General features: G+C 47.9%; 1 protein-coding gene and 1 non-coding gene across 2 annotated transcripts in view; one reads left to right on the top strand and one right to left on the bottom strand.

Annotated features, from left to right (window-relative positions):
- Nucleotides 1-21028, top strand: part of tmem178a (transmembrane protein 178a) — a 54069-nt gene extending 33041 nt beyond the window's left edge. The window contains exon 6 of the transcript XR_011886884.1: nucleotides 21017-21028. The gene's annotated coding sequence lies outside the window, so the exon portion shown is untranslated. The remainder of the gene's footprint in view (nucleotides 1-21016) is intronic.
- LOC140202384 (U5 spliceosomal RNA) lies at nucleotides 913-1026 on the bottom strand. Its single transcript, XR_011887099.1, has one exon. It is a non-coding gene; the product is annotated as a U5 spliceosomal RNA (small nuclear RNA).
- Nucleotides 21029-21283: the final 255 nt, after the last annotated feature.

Here is a 21283-nt window from a genome sequence, read left to right as displayed (position 1 = left end):
TGGCAGGAGCGGACTGCCAAGGTGATACAGAAACTGGGACTGTGGGGAGGGCGTTTCCTACCGATAACGGGCAAGAACCTGATCAGGGGTGAGGTGCTCTCAGGGCTGCTGTACTTGGCGCAGGTGTGGCCCGTCCCCCGCTCCTGAGTAAAGAAAACAGGGCACTTCTTTAAGGTACGGCTATGAATGTAAACATTGCACAGTTAATTATTGTAAATATGTTTATTACGAATAAAGTTAATTTTAATCAATCATGCCCCTCGATGTGCTAGTGAGACAGCGGGTCATAAACACAAGAGTTACCGCACACGCTGGAGGAACTCGGCAAGTCAGGCAGCATCTAAGGAGAGGAATAAACAGTTTTGGGCCAAGACCCTTCTTCAGAACTGCTGAGGAAAGATGCAAACGCCAGAAAAGATGGGGGGGGGGGGAAGGAGGATGCTGTGTAGGTCAATTCCTGATGAAAGGCCTCGGCCTAATACAATGATTTTATTTCCCTTCCATAGATACTGCCTGACCTGCTGAGCTCCTCCAGCATTTTGTGTGTTACTCTGGATTTCCAGCACCTGCAGAGTTATATGTAGGTGATAGGGAAAAAGATAGGTGAGGGGGGAGGTGGCAGGTGGAAAAGGAAAAGGGCCAAAGGAGATGGGAACTGATAGAACACAATGGACCACAGGAGAAAGGGAAGGAGGAGGGGAACCCGAGGGAAGTGATAGGCAAGTGAGGAGAAGGGGTGGGAGGGGAGACAGAATGGGAATGGAGAGGTGGGGGTCACCTGTCGCCATATGTTACCTGAACTACAGACCTTACTGAGTTTCCTGCGGTGGATTTATAGTATCTGCAACAGCTCTCGCTGCACGGTAGACAGTAACGGTCTATGCAAACATTTTCTGTTTTTCACGTTAGAGCAGCCCTACCGAAGCAGGGCAACAAAAAATTGTCTGAGACTCTGAGTGTTCCTCTCCACGGAAATCTTTAGTAAAAGGCGAAAGATTTATACGATCTGAAGAGAAACCAGAGTATACTGACATTGAACCCTCTCCATTCTCTCCTCACACATCCCCTACCCTTCTAAAGTAAATACGACCAGCTACAATTGTAACCAAAATCACACTGGAACAGAAACAACGACTTAACAAAACTTCTCCAAGCAGCAAAATGTTATTTTACAATTATTCGAGCGAACCACAGGAAGGGGAATTATTATTAATTTGCATTTGCACAAAGCATTCTGGTATGTAAATAAGGGAGCGGGACGTGACCAAGCACAGACTGAACTTGCAGCGCAAGAGATAGCGAAACTCGGCAGGTCAGAGAGTGTCTAAAGAGACGAGTAACTGCGACGTTTCGCCCCGAGACCCTTCATCAGGACTAGAAAGGAAGGGGAAAGCACCTGAAAACTGTGCCACCTTGTGTTAGCCATTTCAGCCCTGGGAAAAAGCCTCCGGCTATCCGCCCGATCAATGCCTCTCATCGACGAAAAGGCCACAGAATCCACAGCCTCCCGCAACTTCCTGTCGTCTATCACGCAGGTCTTAGACGACAGCAAGCGGGAGAGTCTGGATCAGCCACTGACCCTGGACGAGCTGACAGGCTCCATCCGTTCCTTTGGGTCGGGTAAGACTCCCGGAAGCGACGGCTTACCGGCTGAGTTGTACTCGGCTCTGTGGAACTGGGTGGGCCCAGACCTGCTGGAAGTGTACAACGCTATGCTTCTGGCCGGCAGTATGTCTGAGTCCATGAGGAAGGGCATCATCACCCTCATCTACAAGCAGAAGGGGGAAAGGGAGGACATTAGGAATTGGAGACCCATCTCTCTCCTGAATGTGGACTACAAGATCCTGTCCAAGGCTATCGCCAACAGGGTCAAGTCTGCTCTGGGACAGCTGATTCACCCAGACCAAACCTGTGCTGTACCGGGCAGGAAGATCTCAGACAGCCTCGCGCTGCTGAGGGACACCATCGCCTATGTGCAGGACAGGGGGGTGGACGCCTGCCTGGTCAGCTTGGACCAGGAGAAAGCCTTCGACAGGATATCGCACACGTACATGGCGGACGTGCTCTCCAAAATGGGATTTGGGGAGGGAATCCGGAATTGGATCAGACTGCTCTACGCAGACATCCGTAGTGCAGTCCAGGTCAACGGGTGGGAAACAGACAGCTTCCCCATCAGGTCTGGAGTCAGGCAGGGCTGTCCCCTCTCCCCTGTCTTGTTTGTCTGCTGTATAGAGCCCTTTGCCGAGGCCATCAGGAGGGATGGGGGCATAAGAGGGGTGACGCTGCCAGGCAGTGGAGGGACCCAAGTGAAAACCTCCCTGTACATGGACGACGTCACCGTCTTCTGCTCTGATCCGAGGTCAGTTCGCAGGTTGATTGGCACCTGCGAACAGTTCGAGCTAGCGTCGGGGGCCAGGGTCAACCGCACGAAGAGCGAAGCCATGCTCTTCGGCAACTGGCCCGACCGATCCAGCGTCCCCTTCACTATCAGGTCTGACCACATGAAGGTGTTGGGGATCTGGTTCGGAGGGGCTGAGGCGTGCAACAAGAACTGGCGGGAGCGGACTGCCAAGGTGAAACAGAAACTGGGACTGTGGGGAGCGCGCTCCCTGTCGATAACGGGCAAGAACCTGGTCATCAGGTGTGAGGTGCTCTCAGGGCTGCTGTACTTGGCGCAGGTCTGGCCCGTCCCCCGCTCCTACAGCTCGGAAATCACCCGGGCTGTCTTCAGATTCGTCTGGGGATCCAAGATGGAGCGGGTGAGACGGACCGCCATGCACAAGTCCCTGGACAATGGGGGCAAGAACGTCCCCAATGTCGCCCTCACCCTGATGGCCAGCTTCGTGTGTGGCTGCATCAGGTTGTGCGTGGATCCCAGATACGTGGGCACAAAGTACTACTATGTGCCCAGGTTCTACCTGTCGCCCTGGCTACGAAGGATGGGTCTGGCCCCACTCCTGCGCAACGCCCCCGTCAGCTGGTCGTTGCCGGCATACCTGTCCTTCGTAGAAAAATTCTTCAAGACCAACGCATTTGACCACAGGGCCATCAGGCAGTGGTCGGCACGTAGTGTCCTGCAGGCACTGCAGGAGAAGGACGTGATGGACACAGTGGGGTGGTTCCCTGAGCAGACCGTCCAGTTCATCTGGCAAAATGCCTCATCGCCAGATCTCACCAACAGGCACAAAGACCTCGCCTGGCTGGCGGTGAGAGGGGCCCTCCCAGTCAGATCCCTCCTGTACGCCCGGAACAGTTCCTCCACACCCCACTGCCCACGGGAGGACTGTAATGGGGTGGAGTCGGTGGCTCACCTCTTTGCACACTGTGGGTTCGCAAAGAAGGTGTGGAAGAGAATGGAAGGGACAGTACTAAGATTCATGCCCAGCAGCTGCGTTACCGAGGACTCCGTGATCTACGGGCTGTTCCCGGGACGCACACGGAGACCAACATCCGGAGCTGCTGGCAGATCATCAATTCGGTGAAAGACGCTCTTTGGTCGGCCCGAAACTTGATGGTCTGCCAGCTGACGGAGATGTCCGTGGGAGAATGCTGCCGACTGGCACACTCTCGTCTGCAGGAGTACGTTCTGAGGGATGCACTCAAACTTGGTGCAGCCACCGCGAAGGCCCGGTGGGGAAGGACCACAGTTTAACGTTCATCACCCGTAGGAGGGGGAGAGGTTGGGTGGGGAGGAGACCGACCCTCATCAGCGGTGTGGACAGATAATCAACATGGTGCCCAAGGAGTGGGTGCAATTGTTAATTTGGGAAAGTATTAGAGCCATTGCCTGCCTTTATTGTTGAAAACTTTGATTGTTAATAAGTCTTAACACTTGACCAAGAGTTGAGAGTAAACGCATGATTTACTGTAAACATCTTTCATTTGTAAATGAACAGAGTCAATGCAAAATTTTATTGTTAATAACTGTATTGAATAAGGACTCACAGTCAACGAATGGTTTTCTTTTTCTGTATGTAATTATTTTTATTTTGTAATATTTCTGAATAAAGTATTTTTGGAAAAAAAAATGCCTCTCATCGACGAAAAGGCCACAGAATCCACAGCCTCCCGCAACTTCCTGTCGTCTATCACGCAGGTCTTAGACGACAGCAAGCGGGAGAGTCTGGATCAGCCACTGACCCTGGACGAGCTGACAGGCTCCATCCGTTCCTTTGGGTCGGGTAAGACTCCCGGAAGCGACGGCTTACCGGCTGAGTTGTACTCGGCTCTGTGGAACTGGGTGGGCCCAGACCTGCTGGAAGTGTACAATGCTATGCTTCTGGCCGGCAGTATGTCTGAGTCCATTAAGAAGGGCATCATCACCCTCATCTACAAGCAGAAGGGGGAAAGGGAGGACATTAGGAATTGGAGACCCATCTCTCTCCTGAATGTGGACTACAAGATCCTGTCCAAGGCTATCGCCAACAGGGTCAAGTCTGCTCTGGGACAGCTGATTCACCCGGACCAAACCTGTGCTGTACCGGGCAGGAAGATCTCAGACAGCCTCGCGCTGCTGAGGGACACCATCGCCTATGTGCAGGACAGTGGGGTGGACGCCTGCCTGGTCAGCTTGGACCAGGAGAAAGCCTTCGACAGGATATCGCACACGTACATGGCGGACGTGCTCTCCAAAATGGGATTTGGGGAGGGAATCCGGAATTGGATTCGACTGCTCTACACAGACATCCGTAGTGCAGTCCAGGTCAACGGGTGGGAAACAGAAAGCTCCCCCATCAGGTCTGGAGTCAGGCAGGGCTGTCCCCTCTCCCCTGTCTTGTTTGTCTGCTGCATAGAGCCCTTTGCCGAGGCCATCAGGAGGGATGAGGGCATAAGAGGGGTGACGCTGCCAGGCAGTGGAGGGACCCAAGTGAAAACCTCCCTGTACATGGACGACGTCACCGTCTTCTGCTCTGATCCGAGGTCAGTTCGCAGGTTGATTGGCACCTGCGAACAGTTCGAGCTAGCGACGGGGGCCAGGGTCAACCGCACGAAGAGCGAAGCTATGCTCTTTGGCAACTGGCCCGACCGATCCAGCGTCCCCTTCACCATCAGGTCTGACCACGTGAAGAAGGTGTTGGGGATCTGGTTCGGAGGGGCCGAGGCGTGCAACAAGAACTGGCGGGAGCGGACTGCCAAGGTGAAACAGAAACTGGGACTGTGGGGAGCGCGCTCCCTGTCGATAACGGGCAAGAACCTGGTCATCAGGTGTGAGGTGCTCTCAGGGCTGCTGTACTTGGCGCAGGTCTGGCCCGTCCTCCGCTCCTACAGCTCGGAAATCACCCGGGCTGTCTTCAGATTCGTCTGGGGATCCAAGATGGAGCGGGTGAGACGGACCGTCATGCACAAGTCCCTGGACAACAGGGGCAAGAACGTCCCCAATGTCGCCCTCACCCTGATGGCCAGCTTCGTGTGTGGCTGCATCAGGTTGTGCGTGGATCCCAGATACGTGGGCACAAAGTACTACTATGTGCCCAGGTTCTACCTGTCGCCCTGGCTACGAAGGATGGGTCTGGCCCCACTCCCGCGCAACGCCCCCCATCCGTGGCTTCTGGTTTCTTTTAACCAAAAAAATCTGGTTAGCGCGTGTAGTGACGGCCTTGGCCACAGTGACGTCATCAGTGCCCTTGCTGACGTAGCTAGTCACTGACGCCGTGCACTCCTCTAAGTCGCTTGCAGCCTCCCTGAACATGTGCTCAAAGCAGTCTCGAGGAGCAGAGACAGCTCCTGCTGGCCAGGTTTTCACCTGCTGCTGAACTGGTCTGGAGCGCCTGTCGAGCGGTGTGTATGCTGGGGTTAGCATAGCCGAGATGTGGTCTGAGTAACCGAGGTGCGGGCGGGGCTCCGCCCGGTACGCGTCGGGAATGTTTGTGTAAACAAGGTCCAACGCGGAGAGGTTGGGTGGGGAGGAGACCTACCCTCATCAGCGGTGTGGACAGATAAGCAACATGGTGCCCAAGGAGTGGGTGCAATTGTCAATTTGGGAAAGTATTAGAGCCATTGCCTGCCTTTATTGTTGAAAATTTTGATTGTTAATAAGTCTTAACTCTTGACCAAGGGTTGAGAGTAAACGCATGATTTACTGTAAACATCTTTCATTTGTAAATGAACACAGAGTCAACGCAAATTTTTTATTGTTAATAACTGTATTGAATAAGGACTCACAGTCAACGAATAGTTTTCTTGTATGTAATTATTTTTATTTTGTAATATTTCTGAATAAAGTATTTTTGGAAAAAAAGATCAATGCCTCTCATCATCTTATACACCTCTATCAGGTCACCTCTCATCCTCTGTCACTCCAAGGAGAAAACACCAACTTCACTTTACCTAAGGCATGCTCCCCAATCCAGGCAAATCTCTTCCGCACCCCTTCTATGGTTTCCACATCCTTGCTGTAGTGAAGTGACCTCTGTCACTCCAAGGAGAAAAGGCCGAGTTCACTCAACCTGTTTTCATAAGGCATGCTCCCCAATCCAGGCAACATCCTTGTAAATCTCCTCTACACCATCTCTATAGCATCCACATCCTTCCTGTGGTGAGGTGACCAGAACTGAGCACTGTACTCCAAGTGGAGTCTGACCAGGGTCCTATATAGCTGTAACATTACCTCTAGCCTCTTGAACTCAATCCCGCTGCTGATGAAGGCCAACACATCATACGCCTTCTTAAAAACACTGTCAGCCAGCGTAGCAGCTTTGAGTGCCCTCTGGACATGGACCCCAAGATCTCTCCACACTGCCAAGAGTCTTACCATCAATACTATATTTTGTCTTCAAATTTAACCTTCAAATTTACAGACCCAGAATCATCAAACATTCCTCAAATGTTAACCGTTTCAATCCAGGGATCATTCCCGAGAACCTTCTCTGGAACCTCTCTACTGCCAACACATTTTCTTAGATATGGGCCTTAAACTGCTCATGGGAATTCACCACTGTCCTTATAGTCGGTGTGTATATTGCCCCCAGCGCTAATGCTAAGGAGGCGCTCTGTGAACTGTATCAGACCACTAGACAACGGGGTGACCTGTTGGGGCACCCTTTGAGAGAAGTGTAAGGGGTTTCTTCTTTTACATTACTGCTAAGGCTAATAAAGTGGCTTCTTTGTTATGTTATAATAAAAATGGCTTTTCTGTAATAATAACTGCGATGTAAGGCGTTCTCTCTCTCCCTGTTTGTTTGGGTTATAATATTGATAAGAGAGTGAACGAACCAATGAGTGTCCATGTTATTCTTTTTGTGGGTGATACTCTGTCTCATATGGCTGGGAACCGTGTGGTTTGGCGGGGTTTTCAGGAGGAGACCCGAAGAGGAAGGACGTGCTGGACGCGCTCTGGTCGACCACCAGGGTTGGTCCCGAGTGGCGAGTCGAGGGAGTCGGAGGGGATTGCATGGTGGAAAGAGGAACCCATTAATTGAGCTGCAACGGTTGTGCACGAAGTGGTTGAACTCTGATAAGTTTGGCACCTTTTACTTTCCCTTTTATATTGTATCTCTATTAATTGCATAGTTCCAGTAAGATTTATAAAGTGTAATCTGTAAATCGTATATTGTGTGCTGTCTGATATTTGATGTGTGAGTTTATACCAGGTGGCATTACACAGCAACTATGCAACCGTGAGACACGGTTTGGCGGACAGACGGGTGTCCCCTAGATAAACACGAGCCGATAGACCTGGGCGTTACAGAAGGGTTGTGCAGTCTGATGTGACCAGAATGAATATTAAATTTTCCTGAATGCTATTCGTATCACTTTGCTTTGGAAACTGAAGTAGAAAACCTCAGTTTAGTAAAGAAGAACGATGCGTAGCAAAGCAAATATAGCTGCTCCTCATTTAATGAAGGACACTTTTGATGGCATCATTTCTGGTTTATCTGCTACCCTTGTGCCTCTCGTTGTCATTCTGGAGACGTGCACTCCTTTCATCCCCCATCTCTTCAGCTCTTCTGCTGTTTCTTGTTTGTCTCTGATCCTGGAGATGTGCATGCCTCATCCGATTCTTGTTCTCTCCCTCTCCTTGCCGCTTCCCGAAATGGTTGGCGTCATCTCTTGACCATAATGACCCCCTTCCCTTTTCACGCGGCATAATTAGACTGACCATTTTTTTTACCCTAATACTAGATAGAAGATACTAAGCACTAACACCAAAGGATGCTGATTATTCTTGATGATCTGGTTGGTGCTGTCCTAAATGGTTGTGATATAGTCACCGCTGTCCTTTGACTGCAGCAAAGGGTTTTATGGGTGTCTCCAAGTACGTGATTACAATAAGATTTAATTATCTCTCATTGATGGGTGGCAGTTAGATCTGTCCCAATCCTGCACATGCTGATGGTGATTAGCAGAACGTGACCCATCCAAATAGAGCTGCCCTGCCCTTCTGCTCCGGTAGGTGTCGCTGTTGAGGCTGGCCGTGCGCATGCGTCGGGCTGTCGCGTCCCGATTTCCATGATGGTCGATCAGGTCTCGGGTGAAGATTTTTGGCGAATGAGCAATTTTATACGAATATATAACCCTGAACTTTGCTTGCATTCTGTAAGTTAGCACATTTTAATTCGATTTAGCCAAAAAAGTGCCGCTGTAGTGCACCGTTTGCGCTAATTGGGGGACACAGACAGACAGAGCATGAGAGTTTCAGTAGTATAATAATATAGAGATAGATAGATGAGCGAACTGCAGAAGGCACACCCTGATGGACTGTTTATTGTCGCCGGAAATTTTAACCACGCGAACATCAAGTCAGTGCTCCCCAAATTCCATCAGTATGTGGGCTTTGTAACGAGAGGGGTGAACTTTTTTTTCCAAAAATACTTTATTCAGAAATATTACAAAATAAAAATAATTACATACAAGAAAAGAAAACCATTCGTTGACTGTGAGTCCTTATTCAATACAGTTATTAACAATAAAAATTTTGCGTTGACTCTGTGTTCATTTACAAATGAAAGATGTTTACAGTAAATCATGCGTTTACTCTCAACCCTTGGTCAAGAGTTAAGACTTATTAACAACCAAAATTTTCAACAATAAAGGCAGGCAATGGCTCTAATACTTTCCCAAATTAACAATTCCACCCACTCCTTGGGCACCATGTTGCTTATCTGTCCACACCGCTGATGAGGGTCGGTCTCCTCCCCACCCAACCTCTCCGCGTTGGACCTTGTTTACACAAACATTCCCAACGCGTACCGAGCGGAGCCCCGCCCGCACCTCGGTTACTCAGACCACATCTCGGCTATGCTAACCCCAGCATACACACCGCTCGACAGGCGCTCCAGACCAGTTCAGCAGCAGGTGAAAACCTGGCCAGCTGGAGCTGTCTCTGCTCCTCGAGACTGCTTTGAGCACATGTTCAGGGAGGCTGCAAGCGACTTAGAGGAGTGCACGGCGTCAGTGACTAGCTACGTCAGCAAGGGCACTGATGACGTCACTGTGGCCAAGGCCGTCACTACACGCGCTAACCAGATTTTTTTGGTTAAAAGAAACCAGAAGCCACGGATGACCATGGGTCCTCCTGCTGAGGACCCGTGACTCCGCCTTCAGAGCAGGCACTAAGGCAGCCCTAACAACAGCAAGGGCCAAACTGTCCCGGGCCATCAGAGAGGTAAAGCGTGCACACACCCGGCGAATCCACAGCCTCTTCCAGGACAGCGGCAACACGCGGCACATGTGGAAGGGCTTTCAGGACATCACCAACTACAGGGCAACATCACCTGCCAGTGCTGGTGATGCCTCCCTCCCAGATGTGTTGGACAACTTCTATGCTTGTTTCAAGGCAGAAAATGACGTGGTGGCGAGGAAGACCACTCCTCCTCCCAATGACCGGGTGCTGTGTCTTACCATGGCCGATGTGAGGAAAACTCTATGCAGGGTCAACCCACAGAAGGCTGCTGGACCAGACAATATTCCTGGCAGAGTGTTCAGAGGATGTGCAGACCAGCTGGCAGATGTTCTCACTGACACCTTCAACATCTCCCTGAGCAGCACCGTCGTTCCAACATGCTTCAAGTTCACCACCATTGTCCCTGTGCTGAAGAAGTCTTCAGTGTCCAGCCTCAACGACTACCGTCCTGTTGCACTCACATCCATCATCATGAAATGTGTTACATGCTCAAGGAAATCTGTTTTTTTTTGTGAGAATGCTGTAATGGTCTTTTGGAGGTCACCAGATGTGATTTTCCCGCTGTGAGGTCACGTGATGACATGTGCCCCCGTGACTATATAAGAGTCGACTCAGGTGACGCAGTGGGGTTTTTGAGTTTGTAGATTTCCGGGTAGAACGTGTTGTGCCTCTGTTTCTGTTGCGTTTGTTTTTGTGACGCAGTTTCATTTTTAAAACGGTTGTACGTTCTGTTGAAAGATTCCATATTACTTGGACTGGGAATTTGTGGCTGGAAGTGCCAATTTACTCAATTCCGACAGTTTTGAAGGGAGAGTGAAGAATTCGTCGAAGTGAAGGATTGAGAGGAGTCGGCATCATTTGGCAGTTTAATAAAGCATCCACCTTATTGAGTCTTTGTTGAAGAGAAGTTGCATTGAGATAACTCTTGCAATAGCGCAATGAGTTCATGCACAAAGGCTCTCTCTCTCTCTAAACAATTTAAGGTCAGTCGATTTAAAATGTGTATTTTCGGCATCAGGAATCCTGTGGACGGAACCAGCAGTAAAGGTGCGTCGGTGAAGAAATCGTTCTCCAGAGAAGTCTCTCCCAATTGAATGTGTGAAACTGTTGGACTTTTGAAGTTATCGCTTTAAGAACTGGTTCTGCATTTAACTCTTTAAGAGCCAGAGCTGAGTGGAGTTGATGAACGGCTGCGTACCTGTTTAACCTCCGGTCAAAGTTTTCCTTTGTTTTTTCCCCTTGTCATTTATACGTGTTTAATAAATGTTCGGTTGTTTATATAAAACCTGTTTCGATTAATATTCATTGTTGCCGGTTACGTAACAAATGTTTCGAGAGGCTCGTCATGAGGCACATCAAGACCCTGCTGCCCCCCTCACTGGACCCCCTGCAGTTCACGTACCGTCCCAACCATTCGACAGACGCCATTGCCATCTCCCACTTCCTGGACAAGAAAGACACATACGTTCAAATGCTGTTCATAGACTTCATTTCAGCATTCAACACAATCATTCCTCAGAAACTGATTGGAAAGCTGAGCCTACTGGGCCTGAACACCTCCCTCTGCAACTGGATCCTAGACTTCCCGACTGGGAGACCTTAGTCAGTCTGGATTGGAAACAGCATCTCCAACACCATCACATTGAGCACGGGGCCCCCCCTGCTCCACTGCTGTTCACTCTGCTGACCCACGACTGTGCTGCAACACACAGCTCGAACCACATCAAGTTCGCCGATGACACGACCATAGTGGGTCTCATCAGCAAGAACGATGAGTCAGCATACAGAGGGGAGGTGCAGCGGCTAACGGACTGGTGCAGAGCCAACAACCTGTCTCTGAATGTGAACAAAAGAGATGGTTGTTGACTTCAGGAGACACGGCGTGACCACTCTCCACTGAACATTGATGGCTCCTCCATTGAGATCATTAAAAGCACCAAATTTTTGGTGCTCACCTGGCAGAGAATCTCACCTGGTCCCTCAACACCAGCTCCATAGCCAAGAAAGCCCAGTAGCGTCTCTACTTTCTGCGAAGGCTGAGAAAAGCCCACCTCCCACCCCCCATCCTCACCACATTCTACAGAGGATGTATCGAGAGCATCCTGAGCAGCTGCATCACTGCCTGGTTCGGGAAATAAGCCCATAAGACCATAAGACAAAGGAGCAGAAGCCGGCCATTTGGCCCATCGAGTCTGCTCCGCCATTCTATCATGAGCTGATCCATTCTCCCATTTAGTCCCACTCCCCCGCCTTCTCACTGTAACCTCTGATGCCCTGGCTACTCAGGTACCTATCAATCTCTGCCTTAAGTACACCCAATGACTTGGCCTCCACTGCCGCCCGTGGCAACAAATTCCATAGATTCACCACCCTCTGGCTAAAAAAATTTCCTCGCTTTTCTGTTCTGAATGGGCACCCTTTAATCCTCAGTCATGCCCTCTCGTACTAGACTCCCCCATCATGGGAAACAACTTTGCCACATCCACTCTGTCCATGCCTTTCAACATTGGAAATGTTTCCATGAGGTCTCCCCTCATTCTTCTAATCTCCAAGGAATACAGTCCAAATCACACTGGAACAGAAACAACGATTTAACAGAACTTCTCCAAGCTGCAGAAAGTTGATTTCGTCTTGCTGCGAATTACAAAAGGAATTATATTCGTTTTCATTTGCGCAAAGCATTGTGGTATGTAAATAAGGGGGTGGGGCGTGATCAGCCACAGACTTAACTTCCGCTGGTTTTCTTTCCAGTGTGTTGTGTGTTACGGCAGCGGACCCCAACCACCGGGCTGCAAAGCATGTGCTACCCAGCCATGAGGAAACGATATGATTTGGCAATATGAGTCTGTGCATCTTTCCTCATTCCCTGTCGCGCATTGTTGAGCTTGAACGCACGCCAGGTCATTACCCGCGCATCATCCATGTCAGCACAGGAAGAAAATCAACTCCTCGAGCTTGCAAATGATGGTGGGCTGAAAGGTATGTTTGACATAACATCTCTGTCGGCATTCAGGATCAAAGTCAAGGCTAAATATCCTGAGATAGCCACAGAAGCACTGAAAACGTTGCTTCCATTTCCGACGTATCTCTGCAATGAATGCAACGAAAACTAAACTGCGGAATAGACTAGACACAAGAAACCTCCTTCGAGTATCGCTGTCTCCCATCACCCCTCGATGGGACGGTCTTGTTGCAGGAAAACAAGCCCAGGGCTCCCACTGATTCAGCGATATTGGTATGTTGCAATGATTTTATATGTTCATATGGGGAAAATATGTGCTGTGTGTTTAATATCCAAACATTAACAATTATAGCACGGAAACAGGCGATCTCGGCCTTATCCCATTTTTCTTTAAATGATAATATCGAACCTGCTTCTACCACTTCTACTGGAAGTTCGTTCAACACTTACTTCAAGCTCCCCTGATAATTAACTTATCACTATATTCATGCGAGCAAAATATGCACTGTGTGTTTAATATTAAATTTGTTAGATAAACCCTTTTAGAAACGAAATTGAGTGTATTAGCCACTTATCACCTATATTCCGGTCATGATTAACACCCCCCCCCCCAAACAGAATCGCCAAAAACGATTTGTAGAAGAAAATCGGTATGTACACACATGCACACTGGTGCCTGCGCAAGGCTTCATGGTCATTGTAGTCTGTCTCAGAGTAAACACAATGTATTTGACTGCTACTCTTGTCCGTTGGCAACCCTACCCACCCCACCACCACCCTCCCCGCCCCGCCGGAGTCGGCCAGTCTGCAAGAATATTGTCAATAATAAACCGGTCCGCGGTGCAAAAACGATTGGGGACCCCTGTGCTAGATTATAAATTGCATTGAGGTGCTGCTGCTAAGTTAGCAAATTTCACATCACATGCTGGTAATAATAAACCTGATTCTGAACTTTGACCTAAACAAAGACCACAACAACTGTGATTGATCCGCTTGGCAGCATTGCATTTCCTCCTACGCTGAAGTAGTTTCCCATCGGGCGACTGAAGGGCAGGGAAGGAACTCTGGCTGCAATGCTTTCCATAAAGCTTTACAGACCTCCGAAATTATGGAGGACACATTTCGCTTTTACGAAAAAGTAGCTTGCTTTAAACTTTACCCCGAGAAAGTCTACCATGACCATGAAGCCTTGCACAGGCAGGTGTGTGCGCATGTGCGACGCAGACAGACCAGCACACAAGTATAAATGTTCACAACGCGCGTCGGCCACTTGCGTAGGTTATATTGTGAGTAAAGATTATTTTGATAAAAAGATTCTGATGTACAGCAACACACATAAGATCAGCCGCTTCACCACCATTCAGGCTACATCCCAGCTGGTCCATTACCCTTCCTCTTCTCAGGACTCCAAACACATTCTGGCCAACCATTGCCTAATGGATCTCTGCTCAATGAGGCCCCTTCTCAGGACTTTCTCCACCTGGAACAAGAGGACAGGGCTGCAGTCCACCATAGCAGAACATCCTGTGTATGACCAGATCATTGAGATAGAGCATCAAAGTGAAAGTTGAGTTCATTGTCTCACACACACAAGTACATGTCATGGTCTGGTCCGTGAAATCTGCGTTCCGGTTCACAGTCTGGTTCATGGACTCCGGACTCCAGGTCTTCCGGCTGTCCCTTGTTTCAGTTGGGCTTAATCATAGCCACCTGATGTTCATCTTGGGGCTGGGAATATAAGTGGCCCTGGGGTCGAATGTGGGTGCTGGTTTGTCTTGTCAGTATCCCCTTGGAGCAACCTGCTGGTGGAAGGCTAGACCAGCTATTCGTGATCTCTAGGCCTGGTTGGAGGACCACCACTTCATGAAGCCTTGTTGTCTCTAGTCGGAGCAGTCATTGTGGTATGGATTTGGCCGTTTCCGGGACCAGCTGAGTGGCTGTCTGCCTCTCCGAGTTGGATATGGATTCGGCTGTTTCTGTAGCCAGCCAAGGTTGCTGGCCACCCCGAGACTTCAAGACACCTCCGATTGAGCTCCCTTCCTGTCCTTGCCTCCGTGGGGTAAGTCAGGCCGTCCTTGCCATTACCCTGCGGTTGGATCTGTCCTTTCCCATCCTCACCTCCGTTGGGAAGTCAGGCCATCTTTGCTGTTACCCTGAGGCTGGACTGTTCCATTCCCCTCTCCATCTGAATCCCTGACAGTTTCCTCGGTGGTTTACCTCAGCAGTCATCCCGGCCCTGCATCCTAGTAAGTTACCCAGCCTCAAAGAACCCAAGTCTCGCCTAGTCCTGTAGCCAAGCCTCGAATAACCCAAGCCATGTCCAGTCCTGTAGCACGTCATGTCTTCGCCTAGTTCCGGAGTCCGAGCTCTAGTCAGGACTCAGGTTCTGGGTCCTTGCCCAGTCTCTGGCTCAGAGTCCATACCCAAGCCTCGAAGAACACAAGCCTTGTCTAGTCCTGTAGCCACGTCATGTCCTCACCCAGTTCCAGGGTCTGAGCCCGAGTCAAGACACAGGTTCTAGGTCCTTGCCCAGTCTCTAGCTCAGAGTCCAAGAACCTAAGCCTCGTCTAGTCCTGTAGCCACATCATGTCCTTGCCTCGTTCTGGGACCTTGTCCAGTCTCTGGCTCGGAGTCCAAACCCAGGCTCCTAGTTCCCAGTTCCTTGTCCTGGTCCCACTTTCCCAGTCAAAGTCCTAGCCCAAGTCTGTGTTCCTGTCCCAGCTCCTAGTCTATGGCCAGTCCCGTCCCTAACTCTAGTCCAGTGCAGTTCCCAGTACTTCAGTGTCCGTGTCTTGCATTTGGGTCCACTCCCAGTGCCCACCGTATGACAGTACATGTATAAACACAGGTGCAATGAAACACTTGCTGCAACATCACAGACTCATGGCATCAGGTGAGCAGTGTTCACAAGAAAAACATCAATCATACACAGTTTTTTGTACAAGAAAGCACAACTAGAACAAAATAAAACTCAGACTGAGAGCAAAGTGCTCATAGTGTTGCTAAACCGAAGTGATTAGGGTTTTAACCAGTTGGGTTGATAACTGAATATCTGAAGGAAAGTAGTTGTTCTTGAACCTGGTGGAGGGGGACTTAGACTAAGAGGGAGCATGACTAAAGTATATAAAATTGTGGATAATTTGCTGTGCGATAGAAATATAGCAAAATACTGATCTAAATGTACTGTACTTAAATGCACGCAGCATTAGAAACAAAGTGGATAACCCTGGTGTACAGCTACAGGTTAAAAGATATGACATTGTGGCCATCGCCGAGTCATGGCTAAATGATGGATGTGATGGGGAGCTGAATGTCCAAGGATACACAGTGTATAGGAAAGATAGGAAGGTAGGTAAAGGGGGTGGCGTGGCCCTGGTGGTAAGCGACAATATCAAATCACTAGAAAGAAGGGACATAGGATCAGAAGAGGTAGAATCCTTATGGGTAGAATTAAGAAATGGCAAGGGTAAAAAGACACTAATAGCAGTTATATTCAGGCCTCCAAACAGCAGCCGGGATGTGGACTACAAGTTGCAGCTGGAAATAGAAAAAGCGTGTCAGAAGGAAACTGTCAAGATAATTATGGAGGATTTTAATATGAAAGTGGATTGGGAAAGTCAGGAAGGTACTGGATCTCAGGAGAGGGAGTTTGTAGAATGTCTACAGGATGGCTTTTTGGAGCAGCTTGTCCATAAGCCCACCAGGGGATTGGCTGTTTTGGATTGGGTGCTGTGTAATGAACCTGAGGCGATTAGGGAGCTGGAGGTAATGGAACCCCTTGGAAGTAGTGATCATAATATGATTGAGTTCAGTTTCAAATTTGAAAAGGAGAAGCTGCTATCAGATGTATTGATATTTCAGTGGAACAAAGAAAATTACAGTGGTATGAGAGAGGAACTGGCCCAAGTAGATTGGAAAAGTAAGCTAGATGGAGGGACGGTAGAGCAGAATTGGATGAAATTCCTACAAGAAATAAGGAAAGTACAAGAAAAATATATTCCAAGAAAAAAGAAAATCATGAATGGAAAAATGGCACAAATGTGGCTAACGAGAGAGGTTACGGTTAAAATAAAAGCAAAAGAGACGGCGTACAAGGAAGCAAAAATTAGTGGGAAAACTGAGGACTGGACGACTTTTAAAAACTTACAGAAGGAAACTAAGAAAGCCATTAGGAAAGAAAAGATGAATTATGAAAGGAGGTTGGCAATTAATATAAAAAAGGATAACTAAGTGTTTTTTTAAATATATGAAGAGTAAAAGAGTGATACGAGTAGATATAGGACCGATTGAAAATGATGCTGGAGAAATTGTAATGGGTAACAAAGAGATGGCAGAGGAACTAAATGAGTATTTTGCATCAGTCTTCACAGTGGAAGACATTAGCAACATATCTGATAGCCAGAGGTCTCAGGGAATAGAATTAGGTACAGTCAAGATTACTAGAGAGAAAGCACTTGGGTAGCTAAATGGACTAAGAATAGATAAGTTTCCTGGACCAGATGAGGTGCACCCACAGGTTCTGAAGGAGGTGGCTTTGGAGATTGCGGAGGCATTGGAAATGATCTTCCAGAAATCAATAGACTCTGGCATGGTTCCAGAGGGTTGGAAGGTCGCAAATGTAATTCTGCTATATAAGAAAGGAGAGAGGCAGCAAAAAGCAACTTAGAGACCTATTAGTCTGACATCAGTAGTTGGAAAGTTAATGGAGTCGATCCTCAAGGATGAGGTTATGAAATACCTCGAGGTGCATGACAAGATAGGCCCAAGCCAGCATGGTTTCATGAAGGGAAGATCCTGTCTCACCACCCTATTGGAATTTTTTGAGGTAATCTCAAATAAGATTGACAAGGGAGAGACTGTGGATATTGTGTATTTGGATTTTCAAAAGGCCTTTGATAAGGTGCCGCATAAGAGGCTGCTTAATAAGATGAAAGCCCATGGAATTATAGGAAAGATATTGGAATGGGTGGAGCATTGGCTGATAGGCAGAAAGCAAAGGGTGGGAATAAAGGGATCCTATTCTGATTGGTTGCCGGTTACTAGTGGTGTTCCACAGGGGTTGGTGTTGGGGCCACTTCTTTTTACGATGTATATCGATGATTTGGATTATGGATTAAATGATCTTGTGGCTAAGTTTGCGGATGACACCGATAGGTGGAGGAGCAGGAAATGTTGAAGAAACAGAAAGGTTGCAGAGAGACTTGGTCAGTTTAGGAGAGTGGGCAAAGAAATGGCAGATGAGATACAATGTTGAGAAATGTACAGTTGTACATCTTGAAAGAAGAAATAATCGGGCAAATTATTATTTAGATGGGAAGAAAATTCAAAAATCGGAAGTGCAAAGGGACTTGGGGGTCCTCGTGCAGGATACCCTAAAGGTTAACCACCAGGTTGGATCGGCGGTAAGGAAAGCGAATGCTATGTTGGCAATCATTTCAAGAGGAATAGTGTATAAGAGTAAGGAGGTGTTGATGAGGCTCTATGGGGCACTGGTGAGACCTCATTTGGAATACTGTGTGCAGTTTTGGGCCCCCTATCTTAGAAGGGATGTACTGATGCTGGAGAGAGTTCAGAGAAGATTTACGAGGATGATTCCTGGAATGCAGGGGCTAACATATGAGGAGCATTTGTCAGCTCTTGGACTGTGTTCATTAGAGTATAGAAGAATGAGAGGGGATCTGATAGAAACATTTTGAATGTTGAAAGGGTTAGACAGAGTAGATGTGGAAAGGCTGTTTCCCTTGGTGGGTAAGTCCAGGACAAAAGGCCACTGTCTTAGAATTAGAGGGTACCCATTTAAAACAGAGATGAGGAGAATTTTTTTTAGACAGAAGGTTGTGGATTTATGGAATTCATTGCCACATACAGCTGTGGAGGCCCGATCATTGAGGGTGTTTAAGGAGGAGATTGATAAGTATCTAATTAGTCAGGGTATCAAGGGACATAGGGAAAAAGCTGGAAATTGGAACTAGATGGGAGAATAGTTTAGCTGATGTTGGAGTGGTGGAGCAGACTCGATGGGCCGAATGGCCTACTTCTGCTCCTTTGTCTTGTGATCTTGTAAATTCTTTCCCCTGTGGAGCTCAGTATTTGTTGTAAGCCACCCACTCTTCTGTTCAGCCCACTCAGCCTCTACCTCCCTGGATTTTGATTTGTGAACTGGTTCTTTTATTGGTTTATACCCGTTCTCGCTGCTCCTTAAATCACTCGCACACCCTCAAGTAACTCGTATTCTTTGGTGGATAAAACCAGTTGTAAACCGGAGTACATCGTCCACTCTAGACTGTTTTGCCGTTCTTTACAGATTTATGATTGTTGAAATCTGAACAGATTGAGAACGGATTGCCCAAGTATTGCTGTACAAGGGAGCGGTGGGATAGAGGGTGATGGAACTGGAGAGAGCAGGTGAATTCTCTCTGCATCCCAGGGTGAGGGAAGTGGATTTTTGGTCTGTAGGAGAATGAAGGGTTATATCCAGCAGGAAGGAAAGAGGAGCTGAGGTCAGGTCAGAGTAGCCATGAGTTTACTGAAGGAGGTCAGGCACGAGGGGCCAAATGGCCTCTGCTTGCTCCTTATTTTATGGTCTGAGTGTTGCCACCATTTCCCGTCTTGGTCCCTCCAGAACGTTAATCTACCAACACACGGGGATGTCCCAATGCTGCCGACTGGCACATTCCAGGCTGCGGGAGTTCGTGCTGAGGGACACACGGAAACCTGGTGCAGCCACTGCAAGGGCTCGGTGGGGAAGGACCACAGTGTAGGGTTCATTCACTACAGGAAAGAGAGGGGCCGGGTCGGGTGAGGAAGCCCCACAATTAATGTAATAGTGAACCACCCCAGGGGTCACGAGTGGCAACAGTCCTATTAGTTTTAAGGAATGGAATTGACATTCCGTAACACATTGACTGTGAATGTAACAATGAAAAGGTATTGCATGGTTTATTCTTGTAATTTATATTGTGAGTAAAGTTTATTTTGATAAAAAGATTCTGATGTACAGTATCCACTTTTCCCTGTGTATCACAGTCTTACCCAGGTTTTGTTCTCCATAACACAGGGGTCCCCAACCTTTTTTGCACTGCGGACCGGTTTATTATTGACAATATTCTTGCAGACCGGCCGACCCGGGGGGTGGGGGGGTGGTAGTGTTGCCAATGGACAAGGGGAGCAGTCAAATACGTTGTGTTCGCCCCGAGAAAGACTACCATGACCATGAAGCCTTGTGCGGGCACCAATGCGCATGCATGTACGTGCCGATTATTTTTTACAGATCGTTTTTGGTGATTCTGTTCGGGTGGGGGGGAGTGTTAATCACGACCGGAATATAGGTGATAAGTGATACACTCAATTTCATTTCTAAAAGGGTTTATCTAACGAATTTAATATTAAACACACAGCGCATATTTTCCTCGCATGAATATAGTGATAAGTCAATTATCAGGGGAGGACAGGGGAGCTTGAAGTAAGTGTTGAACGAACTTCCAGTAGAAGTGGTAGAGGCAGGTTCGATATTATAATTTAAAGAAAAATTGGATAGGTATATGGACAGGAAAGGAATGGAGGGTTATGGGCTGAGTGCAGGTCGGTGGGACTAGGTGAGAGTAAGCGTTTGGCACGGACTAGAAGGACAGAGATGATCTGTTTCCGTGCTGTAATTGTTATATGGTTATATAAGTCACTTATAAGTCAATAGCATCATAACATTTTAAGTAATGTTTGTATATTAAACGCACAGCGCATATTTTCCCCATATGAACATATAAAATCATTGCAACACACTAATATCGCTGAATCAGTGAGAACCCTGTGCTTGTTTCCCTGCAACAAGACCGTCCCATCGAGGGGTGATGGGAGACAGCGATACTCGAAGGGGGTTTCTTGTGTCCAGTCTATTCCGCAGTTTTGTTTTTGTTGCATTCATTGCAGAGATACGTCGGAAATGGAAGCAACGTTTTCAGTGCTTTCCTGGCTATCTCAGGATATTTAGCCTTGACTTTGATCCAGAATGCCGGCAGAGATGTTATGTCAAACATGCTTCTCAGCCCATCGTCATTTGCAAGCTTGAGGAGTTGATCTTCTTCCCGTGCTGACATGGATGACGCGTAGGCAATGACCTTGCATGCGTAATGGCTCAACAGTGGCTGTGACAGGGAATGAGGCAAGGTGCAGCTGACTCCTATCGCCAAATCATGTCGTTTCCTCGCTGCCTGGTAACACATGCTTTGCGGCCCGCTACCGGTCCGTGGCCCGGCAGTTGGGGACCGCTGATCTAGCAGAGAGAGAGAAAAAATAATAAATAAAATAAAACATAATAATAAATAAACAAGTAAATCAATTATGTATATTGAATAGATTATTAAAAATGTGCAAAAACAGAAATACTGTATATTAAAAAAAGTGAGGTAGTGTCCAAATCTTCAATGTCCATTTAGGAATCGGATGGCAGAGGGGAAGAAGCTGTTCCTGAATCCTGAACAGATTAAAAATAGTGCAAAAACAGAAATAATATATAGTTTTTAAAAAGTGAGGTGGTGTTCAAGGGTTCAATGTCCATTTAAGAACTGGATGGCCGGAGGAAGAAGCTGTTCCTGAATTGCTGAGTGTTTGCCTTTAGGCTTCTGTATCTCCTCCCTGACAGTAACAATGAGACAAGGGCATGTCCAGGGTGATGGTCCTTAATAATGGACGCCGCCTTTCTG

Source organism: Mobula birostris, chromosome 8 (genome assembly GCF_030028105.1).
Source record: "Mobula birostris isolate sMobBir1 chromosome 8, sMobBir1.hap1, whole genome shotgun sequence".
NCBI classification, from domain to species: domain Eukaryota; kingdom Metazoa; phylum Chordata; class Chondrichthyes; order Myliobatiformes; family Myliobatidae; genus Mobula; species Mobula birostris.
Note: the sequence above shows the minus strand (reverse complement) of the source record. Positions and strands in the feature narration are given on the sequence as shown.